Here is a 26,338-nt window from a genome sequence, read left to right as displayed (position 1 = left end):
CTCTGGACCATGGAGACAGAAGGGACGCAGGTATTGGAACAGATACCGAGGAGTATGCAGTGGTTTGGCATTTTCCAGGAAATTTTTAAGCTTGGAAATCTCAGTGAAGAACATCTGTCCCCCTCATAACTTACCCTCTCAGGCCTAAGAAAAAAATGAAGTAACACAAATGAAAAAAGAAGTTACTCAAATGCCAGCAAGGAAATGCAGTGCGCACTGAAGGGAAGCAGGTGCAGATTATGTACTTTTTATGTACTCCTGTTATGAACCTACTTAATTTTTTCCTGATTTGTGAATAAGCACTCGGGGCTTGCATTCTAAACTATTTTAAAAGTGTTCCATTTTCAAAAGAGAATGGAATCCACGCGTGGACATCTGCATCCATGTGCCCACAGACACCTAGTGAGAGCTGCTGCCATTCAGCAGTATAAAGATGGAGCCTGGGGTTCTGCCCGTCATCCAGCCCTTCTGCTGAGGCAACCGAGAGGAAAAAGGACCCTCAGAGGGTGATTGATCCCATCCTGTGCAGACACTGTGAGCCTCTGCTTTACCCGCCTGGGAAAGCTGGACAGCTGTTCCTACACTAGGTGGGTATCTTTTCCATAGTTAATGTTTGGTGAAATTAATCTATTGTTTATATGCTGAATCACTGAGATACACAGTTAAAATATCAAAACCACTTCACCCCAGCTCTGTGGTGGCATTTGATGCTTGAAGCTTGGGGTTTGATTTCAGTTCTTCTGGATAATGAATTAAAATATCAAAACCACTTCACCCCAGCTCTGTAGTGGCATTTGATGCTTGGGGTTTGATTTCAGTTCTCCTGGATAATTAATTGTGTGAGGATATAGAAGGGTTGTGTGCATTCCAAATTAGGCACAATTGAACTACTGTATATTACTATGGAAGTTATATATTTTACACATAAACTACTTTGTTGATTTACAATTTTTGAGATTTTTAGCCTCTGTGTATCCTACCACAATAAATCCTGGCCGATTTGGTATTATAAATCAAATGATACTGTCCTGGAAAATAGGAATGAGTTACATCCAGGTAGTTTTATTAGAACATTATGAAAATCACCCAAAATAGTTTTTATAGATATAAATAATGCTGTGCTTTTAACTTTGAAAATGCTGTGAGGTTTCATACCAGGACTACAGCAGGAGGAAAGGGGATTTGATGTTTGGAAAGTGTGAATGTATCTGTTTTTTCAAATGGTAATAAATGATTCTAATTCTGATGAATTATGACATACCAGAGCCTAAGAATTTGACTGATCAAAGGCTGAATATTCCTGTCCTGAACCTCACCCATTCCCAAAGGGAAACTGTATTTGGAGTATAAAAAACCCAAGCCAAAACAAAAAACTGATCTCCTTAATTTTTACTAATACTTACTGATGGCTTGAAACTTACACTGCTGTGGAATATTAATGATACTGTACTAGAAACGGCCCAGAGAGCAAAGTGGCAAAGTATTCACCAAAAAAGCAAATAATAGTGATCTTTAGTCTTCTTTTTTTTTAAATCTTGTAAGTACTTAAAAGAATCAAATATTCTGTCTCCTGATGAATTTTATATAGTCCAAATCAGGAAGCAGGGTACATTTCTTACAAGCCACTTTATAGGTAAGTTAAGACAGAGAAAATCTGCGCATGATTTCATGCTAAGAAATATCCCGGGGAAGCCAAGCACTGCATATCCATTTCAGATCGGTACACAATGCATGTATGATTATAGAGTTTTAAAGTTTACAGTTCTGTATTAAAGTCAGTCAACTTTAAGATGTGTTTTAGCTGCCACTCATGACACGATAATCTATTTTAAACAGAACTCAACTTCGTTAGTGGAGCCTTGTCTAGCCTAGAGATTCATTTAAAGAGCTAAGTCATAGCTATTATAGTTTCCTTTCACTAGCAGCTGAATCTATTTTAAACAGAACTCAACTTCGTTAGTGGAGCCTTGTCTAGCCTAGAGATTCATTGGAAGAGCTAACTCATGGCTTTATAGTTTCCTTTCACTAGCAGCTGTATAGAAGTATCCTCTCAAAAATTACAGTTTTGTGATGTTATGAAATCCACTTCAAATAACCAGTCCTCTTAGTTGGTTTATTACATGGTGCATGGTGACATAAACCAGCAGAACATCTGTGACACCTTGTCCCAAAATCCTTTTTTTTTAAATCTTGTAAGTACTTAAAAGAATCAAATATTCTGTCTCCTGATGAATTTTATATAGTCCAAATCAGGAAGCAGGGTACATTTCTTACAAGCCACTTTATAGGTAAGTTAAGACAGAGAAAATCTGCGCATGATTTCATGCTAAGAAATATCCCGGGGAAGCCAAGCACTGCATATCCATTTCAGATCGGTACACAATGCATGTATGATTATAGAGTTTTAAAGTTTACAGTTCTGTATTAAAGTCAGTCAACTTTAAGATGTGTTTTAGCTGCCACTCATGACACGATAATCTATTTTAAACAGAACTCAACTTCGTTAGTGGAGCCTTGTCTAGCCTAGAGATTCATTGGAAGAGCTAACTCATGGCTTTATAGTTTCCTTTCACTAGCAGCTGTATAGAAGTATCCTCTCAAAAATTACAGTTTTGTGATGTTATGAAATCCACTTCAAATAACCAGTCCTCTTAGTTGGTTTATTACATGGTGCATGGTGACATAGACCAGCAGAACGTCTGTGACACCTTGTCCCAAAATCTGGCACCAGGGAATCTCATCCTGTGGCAAGTATAAAGGCACCAGTGGATAAGTTACATGCAGAGAACAAACGTGAAAGTACTACATATATAGGGGCAAGGGTGTGTGTGAACATGCACGTTATGTGCATGTATAGCAAGGTCTGTAAAGTCATTGAGAAGCGCAGTTGCAGATGGTTTTATGTGGCTTGTGTGACCAGCAGGGACAGAGACACACAGGCAGCACTGCATTTACTGGCTACCTTCAGTAAATAACAGAGGAGAACAACAAGAGTCATCTACCTGGCTCAGCCAGTTCCAGCCTCTGCATTCAGTAGCAGCCACTGAGCAGAGGTGAATTTCAAACTATTTTCAAGGGTGGGCACTATGCACCCGAACAGGCCACACACCATTAACCAGCCCAAAGAAATGCTGTTTAAAAGGCTGTCCCAGAAGATGAAAAGACTCCATATGCCATAACAGAGTAAGAAGAACCAGGAGCATCTCACTGGTTAAGGCAAAATACCCAGGTGATCTTGGAAAGGACAACAGAGAACAGAAATTAAACCAGTAATAACAAACCTTTCCATTGTTACCAAGAGCCAGAGCAAACTGGCATTCCTTGTTCTTCACAGATTTGCAGATTAGTGACATGCAGGAAAGTCTTCTTACTGATGGGGCTTTTTGCCTGTTACTTAATAATAATAATTATGACACTGTTCATTGACAAAAAATCAAATAAAAGTTTATAAAAAGATTATAAGAAGGAACCATGTATACCTGCATTAGGAAACAGAAGCCTTCAAATATCATGGATGTGTAAATGTATGCATAATTTTGCCTGTTATTCAAAGAATACATGGGCATGCTAGCATAAGAGTCATCATCAAAAATAATATAGTTAGCACATCAAAAAAGTTATAAACATTCTGTGTGATTAATAGCACAACTGATATGCTTTGTAAGAAAATTTATTTTTGAGGATAAAAAGATATTTTCTACATAGGCAAAATGCATTTGGCCTTTCATGAATCTAAGCTTAGCGGGAGACAGGACAGATTTGGGATGGGAAGGAGTAACAAAATCTTGAAAAACCAATTTGTTGCACTGAAAATGAATAGAAAAGGCAGCCTTGCAATCACAATAATTTCTTCAAAAAGAGAATAATAATCTGTTTAATTTCCCAATTATAGAAAGTGCTTATGTCACTGTAGTTTCTGCACAAAATAATAATAATAAAACCAATTGTAAATGTAGCACAATATTCCATTGCCACATTAAAGATATAATAAAGACTTTTTCTTGAACCTAAGCAGTTTTGTTAGTAACAAAATTTAATCTTCAAAGTACTGATAAACATTCTCACAAATCATACCATCAGTAACTGTTTGTTACTGGTTTATGCATAATAAATCTGTTACAGCTTCTCTATTACTCATTTAGGAAATGGTAAACGTATCGGGACCAGATCATCCCCAGAAGCACATGCTTTTCCCCCAAGTTATTCAAAGCTATAGAGAGCCTTCTGAAATCAACTTTGTGTTCTTGATCCATTTGTCTTGATTTATATTTACACGATCATCACTAAAAATCAAGTTTATGTGTATGACTAATGTAAGAGATAAAAACATGAAATCTGTTTCCAATCAAATAACAATATTGTGGATGACTTTGCAACAGTTTAATGTATGATTTGTAGATAAGCAAAGTGTTTTCCAACACTAGAAACTGTTTCCTGCAATGTTTCTGTGAAGTGTTTTAACAAAATTAGAGATATAGCAAAAAAGTAGGAAAAAAGCCTCCTATAAAGTATTAGTTTTTTTCACAAATCTCTAACAGCTTAAGCTTTTGAACATTTTAGTAAGGAAGGAAATAATTCACATTCCTACAGTTTTCATCTGTGCTTTCCAGCATGGCCATATATTCACAGTCAGTAAATCCCACTGGAAAAAAGAACTATGTGCAACTTATCACGCTAACCTTGTCTTAGACATATGACTTACAAACATACATTAACACATTTCTTCTACTGCCATCTATTTTATTACTACTATTAAGTAAGAGCAGAGCAGGTAGAGCTGCCCTTTATTAAGGTTTTCAAATACTTCTATTATAATGTCGTATTTTTTCACTAAAGTGTAACTTACTAAATTTTTAGGAGCTGGGGTCAGAGTTGTAAATCCTTAGGGGACTTAGGAACCTAGATAAAAATTGAACCTCCAGAGAATTTAAAAGAATAACTTTTTAATTTTCTACTATATAGCTCTAGCCTCATTCTCTGTCACATCTAAACCCGAAGCCCTAAGTTCTGTTTGGTGCCAAACAAATTTTACTTTACTGCCAAATCACATACACTATCTTGTCACGAGCAGTTAGCTTTCTCACAAAACCTGTACCGAGCTGGAATGAGAAAATAAACAGTCAATGAGCATTTGAATGAACGAATGAAGTCTTATCACTATGCTGTCTTTCTCTGACTTAGCAACTACCTTGTGATTACACAAATCTCACCTTGCAGTTCTTGACTCACACACAATCAACGTGTATTTCTACATAACATCCAAGAAAGGGCAGTCCTTTGCATAGTTTGCCAAAAACCATTAAATTTCCAATGTTATTTCCATAGTGTCGAGAATTCATAGTTTGTTGTTTTAACAGATTAGTCTTCCAGCTATCACAGATGTCCTTAAAAATCCAGGATTGTATAATATAATGCACTGTATTCAATAGGAATATTTTATAAACAATGTTGACTTCAGCAGAGGGGTTCAAGTCAGATTTTAAGAAGACAGTTAATCCACCAGTTTATATTTTTCCTATTATTTCACTTTATGTTGGGCTAATTTCCTATTCGCGCAATCTTTGAATACAAATACAAAATAAACCTTAATGTCAAAACCATGAATACAAATCAGAGTAAGAAATGTCAGGACCTGTAAGTGTTCCCATTATGCCTGCACATTAGTGGAGATAATTTTGGTGCTGCTGAACATGCAAATATTTTAAAGGAATCCGGGGATGAAGGGGATGAAGGCTTGCAATGGTAAATTACCTGTTAAAAGCTCAGTCTCTCTCTGACACTGCTGCGTTTTACCAACGGGTAAGAACGATTGTGCCCTTTCAAGTCAGCCACGGTACAGCTCTGCCAATTTAGATTGCCAGGAGATAGGGACATCCTGAGTTGTCAGTTAGCAATCATTTAAAAATGCTGTGAAATAATTTAATGAAATGTTTAATGAATATGCAAATGTCAGCCAGGAAGATAACTCATATTTTCATTTGCTGGCTTAAGTAAAAGAATAAATTACTGAAAATAGAGGCGGGAGTCAGCCACCTGTAAATTCACTTAGAAAGGAGAGAGTAGGAAATGAAAATGTTCTGTTCCCTACCTCATTATGAGAGATAATGCCCAGGGCTTCTCACCTGCAGCCAAATCTGTTCCTTTATCCATGAGAGAAGACAGCCTCTGTGACCTGGCTGTGTATGGGGAATGGTTCAGCTCCTTCTGTCTTCTTCCACAGAGAACATTTTGTGGGTGCAGAGATGTCCCCAGGAGTGAAGCTGCAAGACACATTGCCTAGTGAGTGGAGAGGCTGAGACTGTATCCTGATCCTGGGGGACAACGTTGGGCTTGGCTGCATTTGTATCAGAAGAGGTTTCTAAGGTGAGTTTAAATGTCTGTCAACCACACCACTGGTAAGGGGGACCTAACAGTGACTAGGAGTAACCCCATGCTGGATTTAATCCCACTAGTCTAGCACCAGCTACACACCCACGAATGCCACCTGCAGGTGCTGGTACACTGAAGCCTGGACAGCTGATTGCTAACTTAATGAAACTTTCATTGGCTTTTTTGCTGTATTAATTTTCCCGTTATCTGTCTGAGGCCTGAGACAACTTTGGGGCTGTTGATGGAGGCAGGACCAACAAAGTCATTCACTCCAACCCTCTCAGCAATTAAGAGAATGCAAGATATGGAATTTGCTCCTTCTGATACTACATGGTCTTCATTCAGCCAAAATTACTTTTTTTTTTGGTGAGGAAACACTGAAGGTGGAGTTAGACTCCCCTGCATGGAGTAACACAACAGGCAGAGGGCTCAATTTTGAGGTGTTTCACTAGGAAATTTGAAACAGATCGTGTCTTGGAGAGTGATTTAATTATTTTGATGTCATTATGTAACACAATCACAAACAAAGCCAAATCTGAAAATAGCAAAGTAATATTGTTCAAATACAGAACAGTCAGGTATAGGCTGAAGATGAATTTCCTAACAGCTTGTAAACTAGATTAGCTGAACAGAAGTAAAGTCTGTGTGGTAACCATCACTGGATTATAATGAAATAGCCTAAACCCCGAGAATTTGAGGTATCTGATTTCACTTGTTAATTGCTTTTCCCACAAGGTGGTTCATGTCTAGTTGGAGTAAATTAGATGTTAATATTGATGGATAGCAAGTAGGGGACTACGCAACACTTTGCAAATTTTCAATTCACATCAGAAACAGCTGAGCCCTCTAATTCAACAGGTATATTCTCTTCTTTCTCTCATTTTTTGACCTATAATTTTTTTCCATACCCAAGTGCTTGCCATATAAGTAGTCAAGAGTAAATATGACAACATGAATTTTCAAGCAGTCTGCATCAGGGTAATAGCTGTAATTGGCATTAGATATGCTTCAATTGTTGAGGAAAAGATGGATTATTACCATGAATAAACAGCAACCAAACACAACATCCCAGTGTTAATGTAATAAGCAGAAATTTAGCTTGTCATACTCGTACTTGTTATAATCTTGATTTCCATATACCAGCTTTCAAAGCAGAAGCAAGCCCAGCTGAAATATATTAGCTGTCTTTTGTACAGCTAAGAAAAGCAGAAGTACTAATCAAAGTTGAAACACGTAACTTTGAACCGACTTTGTGTTATGAAATAATACTGGCAATCAGAATGTACAAATAAGCTATTGAAATAATGTTCTTTCAAATGATGAAAATATATTGCTTGTAAGGGGTAGAAGTTACGGGAAAAGGAATATATAGTATAATTAGAAAAAACAGTGGAGCAGAACGGAATAGTCTACTGACAAATCTGTAGGCTGGGAAGTACACACCAGGGAAACGTTTGGATTATGGAGCAGTAACACCAACAGGATCTTTGCAGCACAATAGCCTATTCTCAAGAAATGAGATTAAGAAAATTAATTTGCTGAAATGCATAGTTAATAAAATACCTGATGTATCTAGTGAAATCTTCCCAGTAGATTCTTCACAGAGTAACAGAATCAGCTAACTTCCATTTTCCTCTGGTAAGGAGGATAATTCAGATAATAAATATTAACTTAAAATTAAGATAAAATAAGATATGAGTAATTATTCTGAATAGTTTGTGAATGACTCAATATTTAACATTAAAAATAGAATGCTTGACTGTTAATTACACTTTCTGTACCATCCGACAACATTTTAGCCATATGGTTTCAACAGCTCAGACCAGTAGAGTGTGCAGCAGAGGGCATCCCTGCTCAGTGCTTCACGGTCAGCTGTCATCCTCAAATTACATTTATTTTTAGAAAATTAGGTTCCATTTATAAAATTTAAACTGAAGCTTGTCTTGTAAAGTCTTGTAACATAGTTCTAAAAAATACTTCCAGTGAAAAGTGCCAAATTTTAAACACAATAGAGGGAATTTACTGGACTCCGACACCTTCCAAAACTTCAAATATTTCAAAATACATTTTAAATATCTATGTTTACTTTTCAAGTGAAATCCATTCCTGGATCGTTCTCAATTTAGCAAGCTGAGTCCACAGAAAAGATGAAGATGTGAGGAATACTTTAACTCTTAACTAAACTTATAACTTTACCAGTTTGTGGCAACCTTTTGAAGAACACAATAGACGTTCACAGTGGTGGGACAGGCAGTCCAAGTATATTAATGAATAACTACACATCTCACCCTCTTCTTAGACCTGGAAGCAATTATTCCGTTATTTTTTTCCTCTTGCAAGTCAATGGAGAGAACTGAAAAGCTTAAAATTAATGAGTTATTTCTTACTGTCTAAGTGCTAAGTTCAGAAGTACAAATCATCCTGGGAAGCAGAGAATCATAATTTAATGGTGGTTCTTTGAAGAGAAGTTTCTTAACGAGGAAGTGAGCACAGAAACTGACCTGCTGCTCGAATTGTGAATGAAATACTAGATTTCATTTTTATTGTATATCATATTTATTGAGGGTTATTTATTGAGCAACCAGGTGCTGACTTCAACTTTTTCTAATCTCATCGCAGCAGGGGAAAATAATCATAACCTCACCATAACTTTTTTTTTACTCACCTGTCAGTCATGGAAAAAACCCGTGTCATTCAATTTCTTCAGTGAAGCTAATAAAATAGAGATTTTTTCCTTTCCCAGGCAGTACAGATGATCAGAAAGCGACCAACAATAGAGAAAATGCCCTCAGCAAAATGGGGCTGGAGAAATTCCAGTCCCAATCACTGACAAACCACATGTTAAATTTGTCATTTCATTCCAAAGGCCTCCAGTAATAAAGTATTTTTCAGTACTTTATTTGAAAGCTGTTAATTTTTTTTTTTTTAAAAAAAAGGTTAAATAGACAAGGCATACTGAATGATATAAAATTCATGCTGATTTTCAAATAAGGTTCTATTAATTTGACAGCTTTCTGTGAATTACTGGGTTTTATCCTGTTTTGGGTTTTGTTTGGTTTTTTTCCCCCCAAGCTGATCTTTCGCAAGCAACAGAAAGTGAGAAGATGCTGGGAATGGCACTTGGTTGCTGCTGTAGCTTTCAGCACGAGCTTCAGGCAGAAACTGGCTTCCACATTGTTTAGATATTCTAACAATTCTCCTCTTTTGCAAATCTTACCCTTTGGGTTCTGGGGGCAGTCCAGGCTGAACTGCCCAGCAGGCACAACTGACTCAACTCATGAAATTTCATAGTATCTTAATATTTGATGATACCTATCTGGAAAAGAAGGAGAAGCTACCAGTCAAAGCAGGTAGCCACGTTTACCTGCCATTTTTATGATTCTGCAGCCTACTAAACACCTGTTGGGGCCAGATACTTCACGAGTGATTTTAGAATGTATTATACTGGCTATTAATAAATACTCAATACAGGTAATTATTTCTCCTCTGCTTTGAGAAGGTAACTATAGGTTCTGTAGCTGTGCGTTCCCAGGTTATTAATATGAGCAAGATAAAGATGATTACCTAGACATCTCCTTTCATGCTGAACTCCCAGTGTCATCTCTGTTTTGTTAAATACAGCCTTTGATTACATAGAAAAGTAATTATCAAAAGTGTCACAGGCGTGCTAAAAATAATTTCTCAGCACACAATAGATGGGGAGGGAGGTTAATTTGCCTAGTCAAGATCTCGCCTGCTTTTCATCTGAAGTGCAGAGCTGTTTCATTAGAAATGCACGTTTCCTTCCCTTCCATTGTAGGTTTCACCTGAAAAATTTTGTCATAGTCACCATCTTTATAATAAAGATAGGCATGAAGCTTTGTACATCTTTAATTAGCTCGCTTTCCAAATTCAGTTGGTTACAAAGCATGTGGAAAATCTGGGTGTGCCCTGCTCTGGCTTTGGCTGAACAGCATCGGTGCTTTTCGGGCGACAGAAGTGTCACCCCTCGGAGAGCAGCAGCTCGGCTGAGCTCGTGTACACACTTCTCCCACCCATAGTGATTCCTGTGGATGCTCTGCAAGCAGCCACATCAAACACAGCGTTTCTTTCACTCTTTTCCAGTACAAGCACTCACTGGTATCTTCATGGGGCAGGCCAGACATAGACCAACTGGGGAAATGACACAAGCCCATTAAATTCTGACATTAACGTGACTATGTGATGTGTTTGATTGAACTCCCAATAAACCAAACAAAGCAGCTTAAAGCACATCCAACTACAATTCCTGGCAAAAGTGTCCGGGATGCAGGGATATAATGCTGTTAATTCAGTTGAGAGACAAGGACAAAACATGTTTGTGCAGGGCTGAAAAATCAGAATCACAAAGGCTTTTCTTGTTGCTTTTGTTTCAGAAGGAGAGGTTACAAAGATGTATTTGCTCTACTAGATTGCCTGGGTAATTGTCCTTCTCCAATCCCACATTAAAAATTTATGCAGAAATGTAAGAGTTACTAATTATAACCCCCTGAATAAATAGATTCATGAAAATGAAATGGCTGATGCTTAAGTAGGTTTAACAGGTAGAGTGGACATTCTGAATAATTTGGCTGATTAAGAACCCATCTGAAGAAGAACAAACTTCAGTTCAAAATATTCAAGCACCTTCAAACTATTGCCTGGCAGGGACCCAGCAACACTATGCACTGGATGCTTAACCACTGCAGTTTTTTATGTGTGTGAACAAACATCATCTAATTCTCAGTTGCTGATGAAATATTTATTCTTCCTTTAAAACCGGACATAACAACAGCAGTTGTGAAGCAGGTACTGTCAAATTCAGAGCGTATAAATGGCAATTGCCATACATTAAACTTGAAAAATAACTTGTGAACTTTCATATTAGCCCAATAATATTAGTACTAATATCCCCTTTCTCAGTTCCAACAGCGGAAGAGAGTGTTGGAACAAACCAATTAACTGCATTTGTGGAAAGCAAGGGTGTAGATTCTTGCCCTTATTGCCTGAGAGTTGGTTTAAAAAAACAGGAGAAGCTCCAAGGCTGGGACCTGATGAACCAGCCAGAAGAGATGGCAGAGAGAGTATTTGTTTTGTTGCTGGGAGGGCTTACCTGTGGGACAGGTGTACCTTCTGGAAATTTGTTGGTTCCTGGCATCTGTTAGGAAACCACCAGCTGGTACAGCCAGAAGAGTGACAAGTTTGGGGTGTTCCTTTTAGATGCAAAGCGTGATTGTTGTGTGTGTCACCTGCAGACGCCGAGGCCAGGAGCCCACCAGAGCCCAGAAGGGCAGGCCCTTGGAACAATGTCCTTCACCTGCGGGGGCAGGAATATCTGAAGGAATGAGGTGGCTCACACCTCCTCTGGCAGTCTGAACGGGCACAGGCTTCTTTTCAGCAGTGGTTTGGGGTTGGCTTTCAAGTCTACTCTGAGACTTGACTTCACACCTCTGAAGGAAGACACCTGACACGCTCTAGGCTGAACTTGCTTTCAGACTAGATTACTGCAATGTACTTCACAGAAGGCCTCGATACCTCCTGGTCAAAAGTTACACATGGTGTCAATGGGTCATTTCCTAGGTTGAGTATTTTTCTGGGAGGAAATGGATATTCCTTTGTCAACTCTGGCTATCTGTTAAGAATGAAAATAAGATTAGGGTGTACATTTTAACCTAAAAACACTAAATGGCTTGAAAGCTACCTACTTCTACTGTTACAACTGAAGGTGTCGGGACTTGAGTCCGCACGCACAAAATGAGGATGAAAACAGATTTTTCTTAATTATTAGCTTTGTCACTTTCTCTTCCATTGATCTAAAATAGTGCTCGTTTATAAACCTTCCTTCTAAATGTTTCCTTACTCTGGCCCTCTAGTGACAGAACAGAATGATTTTCTTCAGCTGAATTACTATATGTCTTGGCCAAAGGCGACTACAGGAGTAACATACTTTCAGCAGCAGTTCCCAAAGATGCCAAAGAGGAGCTTGAACGGATGCTTAAAAAAAGAACTGGTACAGAATGGATAAGCAAACCCATTCCAAAGCAATACATACACATAAAAGAAAATGGTTACTCATTTACATGTTCATATTAAAGGCAGAAAAATTCTGATCCCTACATAAGGGTCCACAAATTCTTGTACAGAAACTAAGTTGGCAAAGACAAACAATTTTCATTGTACCATAACCCTGCTCTGCCTGATTTGTGTTCACTGCTCTGTGTTAGCCAAGATTTGCCTTACACAGATATGTATAATCAGTAGAAATCTTCCAGGATAAGGCTTTTTCCATATAAGTGATTTACAATATTTATATGCTAATTAAGAAAACTGAACATAAATTTGAATAATAAAAAAATTAAATAGCATTTCCACTATTAAACTATTGACTGTGGGCAGCAATTCACTTTTTACTTAGGACTCACCAGATTGTAGTTTGGACATATTAATTTGGTAATCGAAGGACTTCTTTATTACTACAATAAATCACATTAAGCAATATCTATTAAATCGATAATGTAAAAATCATTTAAACTCTGGTTCTAGATATGTGAAAATTATTTCAAGAAGTAGATTCAGTGTTTTGCTTTGCACTGAGTTTGTGCCACAAAGCACTCTTAGAGAGCCAAGTAAAGTCAGGTTTCCAGTCCTCTTTGGAGATTCACTGACCAAAGCCCTGGTCCACTTCGGGAACCACAGAACCCCACTGGGAAAGTAAAGTATGATTGTATATAAGGAGAAACTTGCACAGCAGTGACACAAACAGCCTGAGCTCCAGCACCTTGGCTTTAAGACTTCATTCACACGCTTTTGAGTCCACCACTGCACCTCCCTCAGCTCTCCCAAGGAGGCCTCCCAGGCCTCAGAGCAACCTGAGAAATAAAGGGAATCTCAGCTGAATGCAACTCCCTCCCCACACACACTCATCTTCATTTTATCAGGCAAAACTGTGCTAATGATGGCAACAGAAACACTCCCGGTGACTTTAATAAGGTCAGCATCTCACCCCAATGTATACTTGCTTTAAGAGCTGTCTGGTGGCAAATTATGTTTTGATATTTCTGGCATTTTTCCTGCTGTTTCTCTTCTGGAACTACTATGCAGTGTTCTGTACCGTTCACTTTACCTGCCTTGTTCCTGCCTTTTGTCAGAGAAACGCTTTGCTTTTGTGGTACCGGAGGAGTCTGGAGCTTTAAAGTCTCCAAATCTTTAATGAGCAATTCGTCATGGACACCTTTCTCCTGTAAATGACTAAACAGCTTTAGGATTCAAACATGCACACATTAAGATGTCAATTTACCAGAATATTCCCAAATGCTTACTATTTTGCACATATTTCTGTGAGTAACATCACTCTTGTTTGGTGAGACAGTTAAACATGCTTTTATCTTCTACACAGCGTTGTGTATCCTGTCAACGTAATCATGATGTTGGGTTGCGTATAAAACCTGCCGTTCTCCTGCACACCCAAAGGCTTGACACAGTTATTGCCCTATTGCTTCCCTCCCTTCGCTATTTACCCCCCCAAAAATTTAGGAAAGAAATTAAGGTATTAAGCATTATAGATGATATATTTACCAAATAAGCATGATTTAAAAAGAAAGTGTCATCATAAAAACAGCTGGCTTCAACTAGACTTATGCAGGCTTCCTCCCAGGCAACTTGTAGGGGTTGCTCAGCTACCTGTATCGCAGAGGTTGGCTCCGTTCATAGATCTCACTTCTGCAGAGATGGGAGACACATTAAACGCATTTGATCATCAAGTTTTAAGTACCATTTCAAAAAATTGGACAGTGCTCTGAGAGTGTCATAAAAGAAAACTCCTAGAGTGAAGTAGCTGCTGCTGAACAGCTTTCAGAACAAGAAGAATTTGCTGCTTCTGTTTTTTAGATTCTCAGAGCACAGTACGCTGCTTTAGCTCTTGAATGTCAACAAGAGGAAAACCAAAATTGTTATGTAAAAGCCTGCAGGGTGGATACACATGATCATTAAAGTGTTTAGCTTTTCAAAGTGGGGCTTTTTAAAGATGCCAATTTAAGAAACTGAATTCTGCAACCTGTTATTGCACAGAGCACTGAAATGGAACAGGGAGAGACTGAAGCGTGAAGGCGGCGGCGGCTGAAGGTGACCTTAAGGAAAACCAGAGAGGGCTGCGTCGCTGGGCAGGGAACCTCCTCATCACTGCATCTCTTTATGCTGCACCAGGCACGTTTTCAACAGCCTAGTGAACAAGACCACCACAGGAAAATTATGGTAGAAACACACAATTACCAGGTAAATAACCACATTTTCTAAGTAATGACATGCCGGTGGCAATACCACGAACACAGCTGGCTCTTTCCAGCCTCTTACAGGCAAGTGACCTATTTATTTCTTAAAGGGGAATAGGAAATGCAAACACTTCAGTCTGACGCAGAGGCAAAGTCATTTTCGAAGACAAGGGGAAAAACAACAGGGACATTATCTAACAACATTATTTTCTGCTTTTCCTGCTTTTCTAGAGTGCCCTCTGACAGCACAAGCTGTCTGACAGCATTTGAACAAAGCAGAATTCCAGAAAATGAAATGCAGAAATTCTAAGGTTCATCAGCCTGACCAGTCTATGGATGTTACACTGGGTGACAAAGCATCTCTCAAATGTCTGCAATAGCGCCCCAATTTCAGCTCTGAATTTACTCCCTCACTGACACTGGAACTTTCAAAGTAGCAAGCACTTCTCTTGAATACTTTCAGTTTTTCTCTACTTAGAATTCTCCCATACAATAGGGGTACTTTACAGGGCTGTAAAGGTATAAAGATCTGATTTGAAAAATATTACAATACACCTTTTAAAAATTTCCTTATATATCATAAAAAGGAACAACGTTAGCCAGCATTATTATTTTCCCCATTAAAAACATGTTTCATCTATGAGACAAATTCAGTCATTATCATTTGACAAATTTTAAAAACCATTTAAGGAGGAAGTGGGAACAGTTACAAAAATCACAGAACTGAGCTCTTCAGGATACAGACTTTCTGTTTATTCCTTTAGTGGCCAACTAAATGGGACATCAATCATTGCCACAGTACAAATTATAATACCAATTGCAGAAAGGTAAAATAGTACTTATTCCCTGGTTTCAGTTCTATCCTATAATACATTGTTAGAAATGCCTCTCTGACAATGGAAGTTTTAATGTTTACTTTTTCCACCTATTATCTCTATATAAAAGTAGAGAGCTGAGCCCACATCTAGTATGACTGGTATATATAAACTCACTGACCATGATTTGTAGATGGATAGAATATGTTCTTACCTTCATTTTAGCATAAATCCAGTGAGGTTCTGAGAACTTCCACACGAGTTGCATGGGCAATCAGAAAAGAGAAATCAGGATCCCTCTTATGGCAACAGTAGCCATGATGACCTTGTTCTTACCACGCTATTTGCATGTTCATTGTGTGCTCTTGATCTCTTCATATGGACCTTTCTGTGATGTGAAAGGACTGAGGAGATGTATATTGAAAGTTTGCTTAATACTTTGATGAATCTAGCTGGAAACTTTGATAGCTCTTAAGCCATCAATAATGTGCTATCACTGAGGAAATCAGAGGGCAAATTTCTCCCTCTCACGCAATTCAGAGGAGGATTCTTAGAGATAAACTAGTTAAACTAGTAAACTGGACCCAAAAGAACTACAGGTATGTATTTCTGTAAGAAGGATTGCTGTGGTACTGTTTCTATACAGTGTGATTTTCTCAATAGCAAACCTGGTTCTGGAATATTCTTCAAAAGCATAAAAACATGCAAACAAATGTGCTTGAACTCCTTCTCTCGAATGACAGCATAGCTGCCTTTCAGACAGTAAGGCAGACCGTTTTTGACAGAACACGAGCTGTTCTGTGGGTCTAAGGGAAAGAGGTACCAAAGTGCCAAATTTCCAGTCCAAGACTGATACATGACAGACTCGGCCACTCACAGGCATCAGGTTTCTTCTTTTCTCCTCTTTTCTCCTCGAAAACATATGCAGGGCTGCTGTTTTCAGATTAGCACAGCTATTTTGTTTCCATGACTTTGCAAAAGCTTTCTCATTTTCAGCTGTGGGAACCGAAGCAAAGAGCTGTACTTGTCATTTGTTTGCAGATTTTTGCTTAACAAGTGCTTTCTGCATTATTTCAGCTGTTACTCAAGATTAATCACTGTTAAACGAGATCAACATTTAGGGGAGTTTCCCCTAGTCTAACGCAACAAAGATGGGCAGAAATTCAGGGGATTAGACAAGAAAAAAAAGCAGCAACTCCTTGATAGTCTCAAGACACTGCTTTTCTGACTAAGTGCTCAAAAAGCAGCTAAGGAATCAATCAAGTTACCATTAAAGCCAATAAACTACAAACCTGGAAAACAAAGTTTCTTCTGGTGAAAGATATTTGTTATTATCATGCCAACAGCACCATCTCACTCGTGCATTTAATTACTGTAACTTTCTGCTCCATGGAATAGCTACTGGCATAGTAAATCTGGCCCTAAATAACCTATGGAGGCATCTAAACAACCAGTGCTATCCAGGTGCAATTCACAGCGGTGCACATTTTCCTTGTGGGCAGAAGAACTAATGAAGTTTGCTTTCCTATACATTCATCTCCCATGACTGATTTGAGAGCTTTAAGGGAAGCTCTGGCTGAGATCTCACTCCCTGATGGCTTCTCTGATGCCTAGTAATGTGCAAATTCAAGCTGTAGTGTTCCCCTCCATGAGGGCACTTCATTGAGATTCTTTGCCCAAATACCATCTATTCTGAAGAAACTTGTTTGACCGTAATTTTCACTGTTGTCTCAGACAAATTTGACTGAAATTAGCCAATGGGGAGAGAAACAGATTGGTAATTTGAGAGAGACAGGACAGACACTGACAAGGATAATGGGAATTCATTAGTCTTTTTTCCTTCAGAAGCCAGGCTAAAAACAGCAGAAAGCAGGACAATTCTTCAGTAACGGACAACAATGTCCCACATGTGCTATTTCATTTTCTCTTGATTTGCTTTCAGCAAAATACTGTCAGCTGGACTGCATCAGTTGGTTCTACAACCAAATGAGCACCAGCATCCAGACGTTAGTCAGTGGCTCTATACAACAAAGTCCCATGCTTTCCAAGATGCCACTTGTAATGTTAACACTCTTTTCCAATTATTTGTCAGATTAAAAGACAGTCTGCCTCTTTAGACAAGAATATTGGTGGCTTTATTATCACTTCCCTGGCATAACTGTTATTCAGGCCCATGAAATGTACATTTACTGCAGTTTAGTGTTTGTGTTGCTGAAACCAGTACCTCTGTACATACCTAAATATGAGGACATTGCCAGTTTTCAGAATTCTTTAATATGCAGTTAAATGCTTAAATTCAGTGCTAGTCATCAACCGATGGAGACCAGAGCTTTCATCCTGGGCTGCAAAGGTCATATGAAATAAAGCAAAATCTTAATCCTTACAGACACTTCTGCCTTCAATTCCTAACTGTTAAATCAAACCTAACGCCAGCCACAGATAAAGCTATGTCACCAGTACTGAAGGAAAACAAGGACAGGGAACCCTGCTGACTCCAGCTGTTGCTTTTAATCTTAATCTAAGCCAAATAGAATTAAGCGAAAAGTAGAAAAGTTTTCACTTCTTTTCTGAAACTAATCTTCAATCAACCTTAGTTGGAAATAGCAGCACGTAGCCACTCCTTTCACCTAAGAGGAGCGGTGCTGACACCAGCCCTCATCCTGGGTCTCCAAGTCCATTGAAGACTGGGCTAATTGTTCATTTTTAAAAGCCAAACCCTAACCCAAACTCTACCCATCCACATGCCCAGGTGACCAATATCTACAGTGAAATTACCACATAAAGCATAGGCCTAGTACCCTGGCTTATTCCACACTCAAGAAACCCAAAAGATTCCGTTGCAACCTGGGAGATTCTGCCCTCTCTCTCCTGAATCCTAACCCTTACAGGAGCCCTAGCAAGTACCAGGACAACCAGTATCTCCCTGAAATTCAATGGAGACTGGCACCATCCCCTAAATTTAGGAAAGAGTATAATCCAGTAAAACTAAAGTTCTTAAAAATGCTTCTGCAGAAGAAAACCCCAGCCCTGACCAAACTCCAGACGTAAATCTCAATGTAAAGCAGGACCTATTGTGATGTCACCTACCCATCCTAGCACAGAACTCTGCACACAATCTAGCCAGACTCCTGTGCTGTGTACCTCTATGCTGTGAAACTGCAACCACAACAATAAAAAGCCAGCTAACACCAGACATAGATTTAAGTGTGAGTTACAGGTGCATTTTGGTACAGAGAAGTTAAAAGTCTGAGACACAGAGAATGCAACACAGGCTGCAGGTTTTCAGTCCTTTTCTGAAAGCCCATTCTAAGCTCCAGATTTTGTCCTATGCAAAGGCGCTATCAAGGATACATTTTCATGAAAGAATGCACACAGAAATGAAACATTCTGACATCTTCCCTGCAAAAATGCTCTCTGCGTGGTGCACTGTCATTCCAAAGATATAATTCCCATTCAGTTCAGAAGGAGTTTTCAATCTGTAGAAATTTATTTTTCTTGGCTAAGACAATGCATAAGCTTTGTAAGTGAAAATGAATGTGGATAACTCTAAAAAGATAGCTACAAGCTAATGTAACATAAAAAGAACTTGAAAATGGCGTCAAACTTCTCAATCACTGGAAACCTAGAATAAAATACATATATTATGTTAATTAGATAACATATGGCTTTAGTTTTAACATAATCCTCTTTTATCACCATCCACTGCAGCATTGTCAAAAAGAATAGTTTTAAAGTAGCACCATCTGTGTTATCAGCAGGGAAAAAGCCATTTGCAAGTTTTCACAGCCCCTTAATGGACCCACTCTGCTTTTGGCCTGTGCCTTAGTCTGTGCCACCATCCTAAACCTGGCTCATGTCAGTTTTGGATTATCTTTAAAATAGCACTCAGTTAACTAAAACCTCAAGTGTGTTATCTTTCAATTTTAAGTGATTGTGCTTCAGTGCATCAAGATGTATCACATCTTCCATAAAAATCTCTGGTTGGCACAAGCAAACACCTCCCAGAAAGCAAGGCTGCCTCAAGAAAGGACTAATTACGAGAACAAATGGTGCAGATTGCTCTCTGTCGAAGCAGCGCTGCTTCCCTACCAATCTTTGCACAGAACTCAGCTGTATTATATACCTTCTCGGGACTGAACACCTATACACACCTTAAAAAGGCTACAGTGGAAAGGCCTGTACCTGAACTAACTCGTTATTTTACCACAACAGTTTTAGCAGAGCTTCCCATTTTGTGATCAGAAGCCAGTTGGTGCCTACAGAGAATGGACAGTCCGTGACACCAAATCTCTTCGTAGCATCTACCCGTTAGTTTACGTCAAGGGAGAGCTGGAACCCAGGCTAAACGCTCCTCCATGTAAGCACCTGCAGCAGAGGGGATTCACTGGGAGGTCCCAGAAGGACTCTGTCACAGTGTGAGCCACACAATTAATGATTTGAAACCCCCTGCACCAGCACAACCTGAGGCTCTCCTGCTCACTTGTTACGGATGACGTGGAGAGCAGATAAATGGACCTTTAAGCACAGCACGCGTTGTGTTACCTGGGGGCACGCTGTTGTACCTGGCAAATACTACAGCACAGATTTTAAACAAAAGGTGTCAAGGCTACAAAGGGGTTTGGTGCAAACCCTACAGCTTTTTCTGCCTCGTGTTGTCTTCCAAGGTTGCACCAGGGACATACTGGGCAAAAGAGAAAGCCAAGAGAATGGAAGAGACCATTCTAATGGATTGCTTATAGGGCAATTTTTGTGAACCAACAAGAAAATGCCCTCCCTCTCCAAGCATTAGTTGTTACATTTACCTGGTAACAAACCTATTAATATTCTGTCCCTGACTTAAGGACCTGTCCTTCAGACTTTTTTTAAGACCATAATCAATACTTGGCTCCATTTTACAATAAAACATGCAGTTTAAAAAATAAAATTCTTGTCCTTATCTATCCATGCGATGATTTCTGAACTTCTTTCAAAAGCATGTTTTATTTTCTGCATTTCCAAACTGGCTTCTTCTATACAGACGGCATTTGCAAACAAGAAGACTAGCAACTCCACAAGCTCATTTCTGAGCTACAGCAAACAAACAAATGGTAGGATCGAACGAATGGAGCAGCTCAATATTTTCACCCGCTCACTTAGCTCTCAACTGGGAGGAAACACAAGATTTCCAAGTGCTGCAAGTGTGTGAGCCTGCCCTGGAGGATTGCTTTGTGCTGTGCACGTCCACATGATATGTTAGCTGTCTTTAACGGTGTGAATTTTTGCCCTTAAGAATTAGCATGCACGGAAACAACCCAGGGACTGCGCTGGCCTTGCAGTCGGGAGGCAGGCAGACAGATGGGGCACAGTTATGTAGTAAAACGAAGGGAAGACAGATTGTCATTCTTCATTACAAATTGAGATGCTTCTGTCAGTTTAAATCACAACTCAGACCGGGGAGTACGTTCCCAGCAGGTTATCAGGATACAGTTACACGAGTATTACTCACACTGATAGGAAACACTGTGTTATATTTGTAGCTACTTTTGAACAGTTACTGACCCAGATGATGGGTTCTAGCACAAAGATGGCATCCCTGAGCCATATGGTGGTACTGCTCAGACTATTATTTCATTAGTCACCATCCAGGAAGGAGCACCAGCTCAGGAAAACAGATGCTACAAGCTGGAATAGTGGTGAGAAAACAATGCTAGGCACTGTGTAGGTCACCAGAAATGGCACCATCCCATAGGCACAGCTCTGCGTCTTTATCTTGGCTCCTTGACTGTCCTTGCTCTTATTTCTTCCTAGAGCAAGCAGAGTATCTGAGCTGCAGCAGGAGAACTTTGCGACAGCAAATACAACAGCTCTGACTTGAGAATGATTTCACTGCAGCTACTCTAAATGTTATTTTTAGACTTACTTAAGCCTTCTGAAGAGTGGTTAAATGGGCACTTACTGCCTGGTGCATAGACTGTATAATATCCACTGTACAGAGGCCTTTTTGTTCATTCACCAGGTTGTTAGATATTGACATGACCACTGCAATGGAAAGGTTGTCATGGAGATGCAGAGGAAGAAGATGGCAATTAAACTCTGACAAGTGACCTGAAAGGACCCAAAGGGAGTTTGTCTCTTCTTTTGCATATAATAGATCACTGTCCTCTCTTCTCAGGTTACAATTTCAGTGTTTTTAGTGAGTGCATCTACACATCCATGCTGATACAAGGGCAGGTGAGGATGCAGCTGTTTTACTGAACCAAACTTCCCAATTGCTTAGCCCCACAAGTCACCTCAACTTCTGAAAGCTGCACTAAGATCACAACTTGTGCAGAACCCCATAATGCCAAGAACTCAAGTGGAAGCAAGCCTATACTGATCAGTTCCTCCCGACCAGACAGCCATACTTAGATGCCTGCTGGACCATGGTTTTAACCATGCAACTACAGACATGGAAGCTCAGCTATCTCTGAGAATAGTTACCACTTCGAGAATGTTCTATTGTTTTTCTCTATTAAAAAGCCTACATAGTTCCAGCTGAGACACCACATCTCAGGATGTTGGATATGGAGACTTGAGAACAAGAGATCAAGACCCCAATTCTGTACCATACTGCCAGGAGGCTTTTATAATGATTTAGGATTGTACTCAGGCTACTGAACACAAGCTGCTCTCCTGGGTGCTGTGATTGCTTTTGTAATGCCCCTGAAGAGCCAGAATTCCACAGACTTGGGCAAAGGCCATCTGAATCACCAGCACGACACCATAGCTTTGAGGCCTGAGCAAGGCACAAAAAACAGGTAGTGTGTATATGGCCTTTAAGGTTGCCCATTATATATAGTGAAAATTTCATATAAAACTTAACTTACCATCTAAATGTCTGTAACTGATTTTTTCTTTTTCTTCTGTCCCTTCGTACTGCAATGAACCCCAACAGAGCATCCACAGTGGAGGCCATGGACTCTTAGGAACACGATTTACAAATTCTACATAGCGCAAGGTCAAACATATTGTGTAAATAAATTGTTCAGAAGCCAGGGGTAAATCCAAAACCCAGGGAAACCAACCAAACCCAGCCCTATTCTTGCCTTTCTTAAGACTGGGATTTAGCCCATAACCTGATATTCCCTGCCACACTTTAGACTGCCATTGGATTACTGCAACATGTGAAATCAGCTAAGACCAGAAGGCATCTCCCTGTCTACAGAAATTCAGCATTAAGCAGCCTCTCTTCTCCCCTAACCCTAATGAAATTCTAGCATTTAGAGGACCATCTCACACATCCATTTGCTGAAATATATCTGTTAAGACCAAGCTTCTAATACAGTTTTGCCAGCTTTTGCTTTCAAGTTCCTTAACCACCACCAAAATGCCCAACTCTCCCTCTCTTAGTTCCATTTTCCATGATGGCTTTTTAAAGACATTTCTTTCCATAGCCTGTTTTCTGCTAAATTTAGCCAGAATGCAGCTATGAGAGATTTGAGATATCTTGAAGTACAATAGCTTAATGCCTCAATTACTGCTCTGACTGACCAGCTCCACGCACTACGTCTGCCAGGATCACTATGGAGACACAAGCAAAAGCTCTGCCAAAAATCTGACAGATTGATTATTTACACATTTTTAGAAATGTGTTGTCCTGAGGCCTCAGTTTGAAGATCTCAAACCTTGACTCTAAGCCCAACGGGACCTCTGGCTGGCTTTGCTTCTCCACAAAACAAATACAAATGCTTCGTAGTTGTGGAAACAACTCTATTTCAATAAATTCAGGTTTGCTTTAGCTGAACTGTGGTATTGCTTTCAAATGGTAATTGGAAGCTCTCTCTGCACTAAGCGTATGTAAGAGATCACTACCTGTTTTGATGAAAACTGCCATTTCTGCTGTCTTCCCCCAGGTGATCTGCCCCCGTTTACAACCATTGCACTGTTGGGCCCTGTTGCCACTGAAATACTGCAGGAGAAGCCTGTAAACATGTAGCCTTACAGATGTCATCTTCTCATCTGGGATCTCCAGAGAGCCCATAAGCTTAACACAGGGGCTCATCAGTATCTGGATGGAGGACTCAAGAGGACAACTGCAGTGTGCAGTGATAATTAAAGCTGGGAATCTGATCAGAAAGGGCTTCTTGAATCCCTGCACAGACTGGCTCAACTGGCAACTTCATCACGGTGCCTCCTGGGGTGTCTGTTGGTCAGGGATCCCGTCAAGATCTCAACGCAACAAGTGATTGCATGGGAATACAGACCACCAGGAAACCGAGTCTCAAATGGGATTTAATCCAACAAGTATTCTGTCCATTTTGAGGGAAGCACAATTTAGCACCAAAACAGCAGAAAGAGAAGGATAGCACTAGTTACTAAATCAGAACACTAATATCCTGGGTTTTCCTTCTCAGCCTCTGAACCAGACTGAAATATGCTTTGTTTGCAAGAGCCGATGAAATCAAAGTTCCAGATGGGATAGCTACAAGCTATAAACTTGTACAAAAAAAAAAAAATGCTCATTTTTGGATATTGCAACAAGGAGATGTAAATATTTCGTGTGAATTTGCATTATGATGAAACTGAAGAATTCTTCAGGGGAATCCTACCCGCACTGGCATCAACAGCAGGTTTCCCACTGGCTGAAATGGCCCGAATGCCAATCTTTATTTTGCAGTGCAATACAGAAAGTGGTGCTGAGTTAGTGGGGGGTGGTATTGTGGGGTGCTCTGCATTTAGTTTCTAAACTACCAGCTTTACCCTGATATATGAACACTTCTGAACTGCACCTGAATTCCAGTGTGTTTGTCCTCTTGACATTTAAGAAAAGCCTTTTTACAGGTCGAAGATAAAAGTACTTGCCAGCCCTCTTATGGGGCCTGTAATGGTTTAGAACAGCAGTGAACTGAAGGCAAATCTCTCAAATCCTTGGCAAGCAGCCTCACAACCATCTTATTTTGTATCACTAAATTCAAAGCCTTTTGCAAGGACAAGGAGTCACACATTCATTTTGTTTTCCGTATTCTCAAACTTTAAAAGGTTTTAAAAATGTGTTTTGTTTGAAGAGTGTGACAAAACTTGATTAAAAATATATTTACTTCTAGATTCAGCAGCAAAGAGATGATGTGCCATTTTCCAAATTTGCTGATGAAGAGAGGGAACAGAGATTTAGTTTCACAAAAGAAAATTTAGTGCAAATCAAACACAACTCAAGCAGAAAAATAATTTATCAGCTTATCCTCCTAATGAGAAAAGAAAAAGAGATGGAAGCACACATTTTTGGCAGCGTAACAACATTAGCTAGAGAACATTAAATAATTAGTTGGCAGTGGTGAGCCTTTGATTCAACTACTTTGCTATGAATGAGTTTTGCATTGCAAAGCAGGTTTGTAAAATTTAACACAGTTTTCACACCATAAATTTTCCTCTTATGTTCAGTATCTCAAAATTGGCTGGGCCGGCTGGACTTTAATGCTGTTGCACGCTGGCAAAATATATTTTTCAAAGACACAAATGGAAGTTAAACATCCAGCTCCTGACTTTCAGGATGACTTTCAATGGGAGCAAATTATTTAACCACTATTCACGTAGGAGAAAGAAAACTTAACATGTGCAGTAAAGCACAGCTAAAAGAAAAAATCCCTTGCTGTACAGCTCAGGAGATGGTCAGTTCCATCTGGACCATTGAAACACATAATTTCGCCAAATCCCTTCTCAGCTGCTTGCACCATCCCTTGCTTTTGCTGCAGCATGACACCATGTATAACCCTAATTTAACGTTTTCCTGACAGAACGATCAATTAAAAACCCACTATACAAAAACCAGTACAGATTATTCTGAATGATTTCTGTTTGAAAGCAGCTTCATCTAGATGCACATGCCAGCACACCTAAGAGGAAAACTGCCTTCAGTTGGGAATGGTAAGAAGCAGATGGACCGTGCTGGACAATAATCTCTTCAAGCTGGCCCAGAAAACAGCACACCCAGATTCAGCTTTGTTTCTGCACAGCTGCTTCCAGCCCAGTGGAAGGGCCAGCTCCAGGAACATCTCCTTCCAGAGCCATCAGCGCTGTGTGCAGAGTGGTCACACACAACCTCCACCTCTGAAAACCAGGGAGCTGGAGAACGCAAGGCACTTGTGCAAGAAAAAGAACCCCCTGTTCCTTTTAGTCTACAGTTCATGCCCCTTCAGTATTGTGAAGGACACAACCAACCCTATGGCAAGGCAGTATCAGAGCTGAATTCACAACTCCCCTTCAAAACAGGATGCTTGATGCAACAAAGTTGACATTTTTTTCTACTTTTTATCTGGGTCTACCTATGCTCATTTCAGAACCATTAGATTTTGGTGTTGTGATTTTAAAAAAGCCTGCTTTTCATTGTACAGTGTGGTTTTACATTATGATACCAGAAACCAAAAATCTTTCCAAAAGTTCTGTTAATAAAAATCCTTACAAGTAATACAGCTGATCAGATAGCTTCACTAAGATTTAGGAAGAAACATCAAAACCCACATAATGGGCAACCAGGGGATCAGGCCTAGTCAGCATGGGTTTATGAAAGGCAGGTCCTGCCAGACGAACTTGATCTCCTTCTATGACAAGATAACCAGATTATTGGACGAGGGAAAGGCTGTTGATATTGTATACCTGGATTTTCAAAAAGCATTTGACACTGTCCCCCATACAAATCTGCTGGAAAAACTGGCTTCACACAGCCTGGACAAGCATACGATCTGTTGGATCAAGCACTGGCTGACTGGAAGGTCCCAAAGAGTGGTGCTCAATGGAATCAAATCCAGCTGGCGGCCGGTCACTAGTGGTGTGCCTCAGGGCTCAGTGCTAGGACCATTTCTATTGAACGTCTTTATTGATGATCTCGATAAGGACATAGGGTGTAACATCAGCAAGTTTGCAGATGATACCAAGTTA

General features: G+C 39.6%; 1 long non-coding RNA gene across 1 annotated transcript; it reads left to right on the top strand.

Moving 5' to 3' along the window:
- Nucleotides 1–26,002, top strand: LOC106899002. The gene is made up of 4 exons (XR_001414004.1): nt 1–587; nt 6,221–6,363; nt 14,434–14,637; nt 23,320–26,002. It is a non-coding gene; the product is annotated as an uncharacterized LOC106899002 (long non-coding RNA).
- Nucleotides 26,003–26,338: the final 336 nt, after the last annotated feature.

The sequence above is a fragment of the Calidris pugnax genome, unplaced genomic scaffold (assembly GCF_001431845.1).
Source record: "Calidris pugnax isolate Ruff unplaced genomic scaffold, ASM143184v1 scaffold398, whole genome shotgun sequence".
Lineage (NCBI taxonomy): Eukaryota > Metazoa > Chordata > Aves > Charadriiformes > Scolopacidae > Calidris > Calidris pugnax.
Note: the sequence above shows the minus strand (reverse complement) of the source record. Positions and strands in the feature narration are given on the sequence as shown.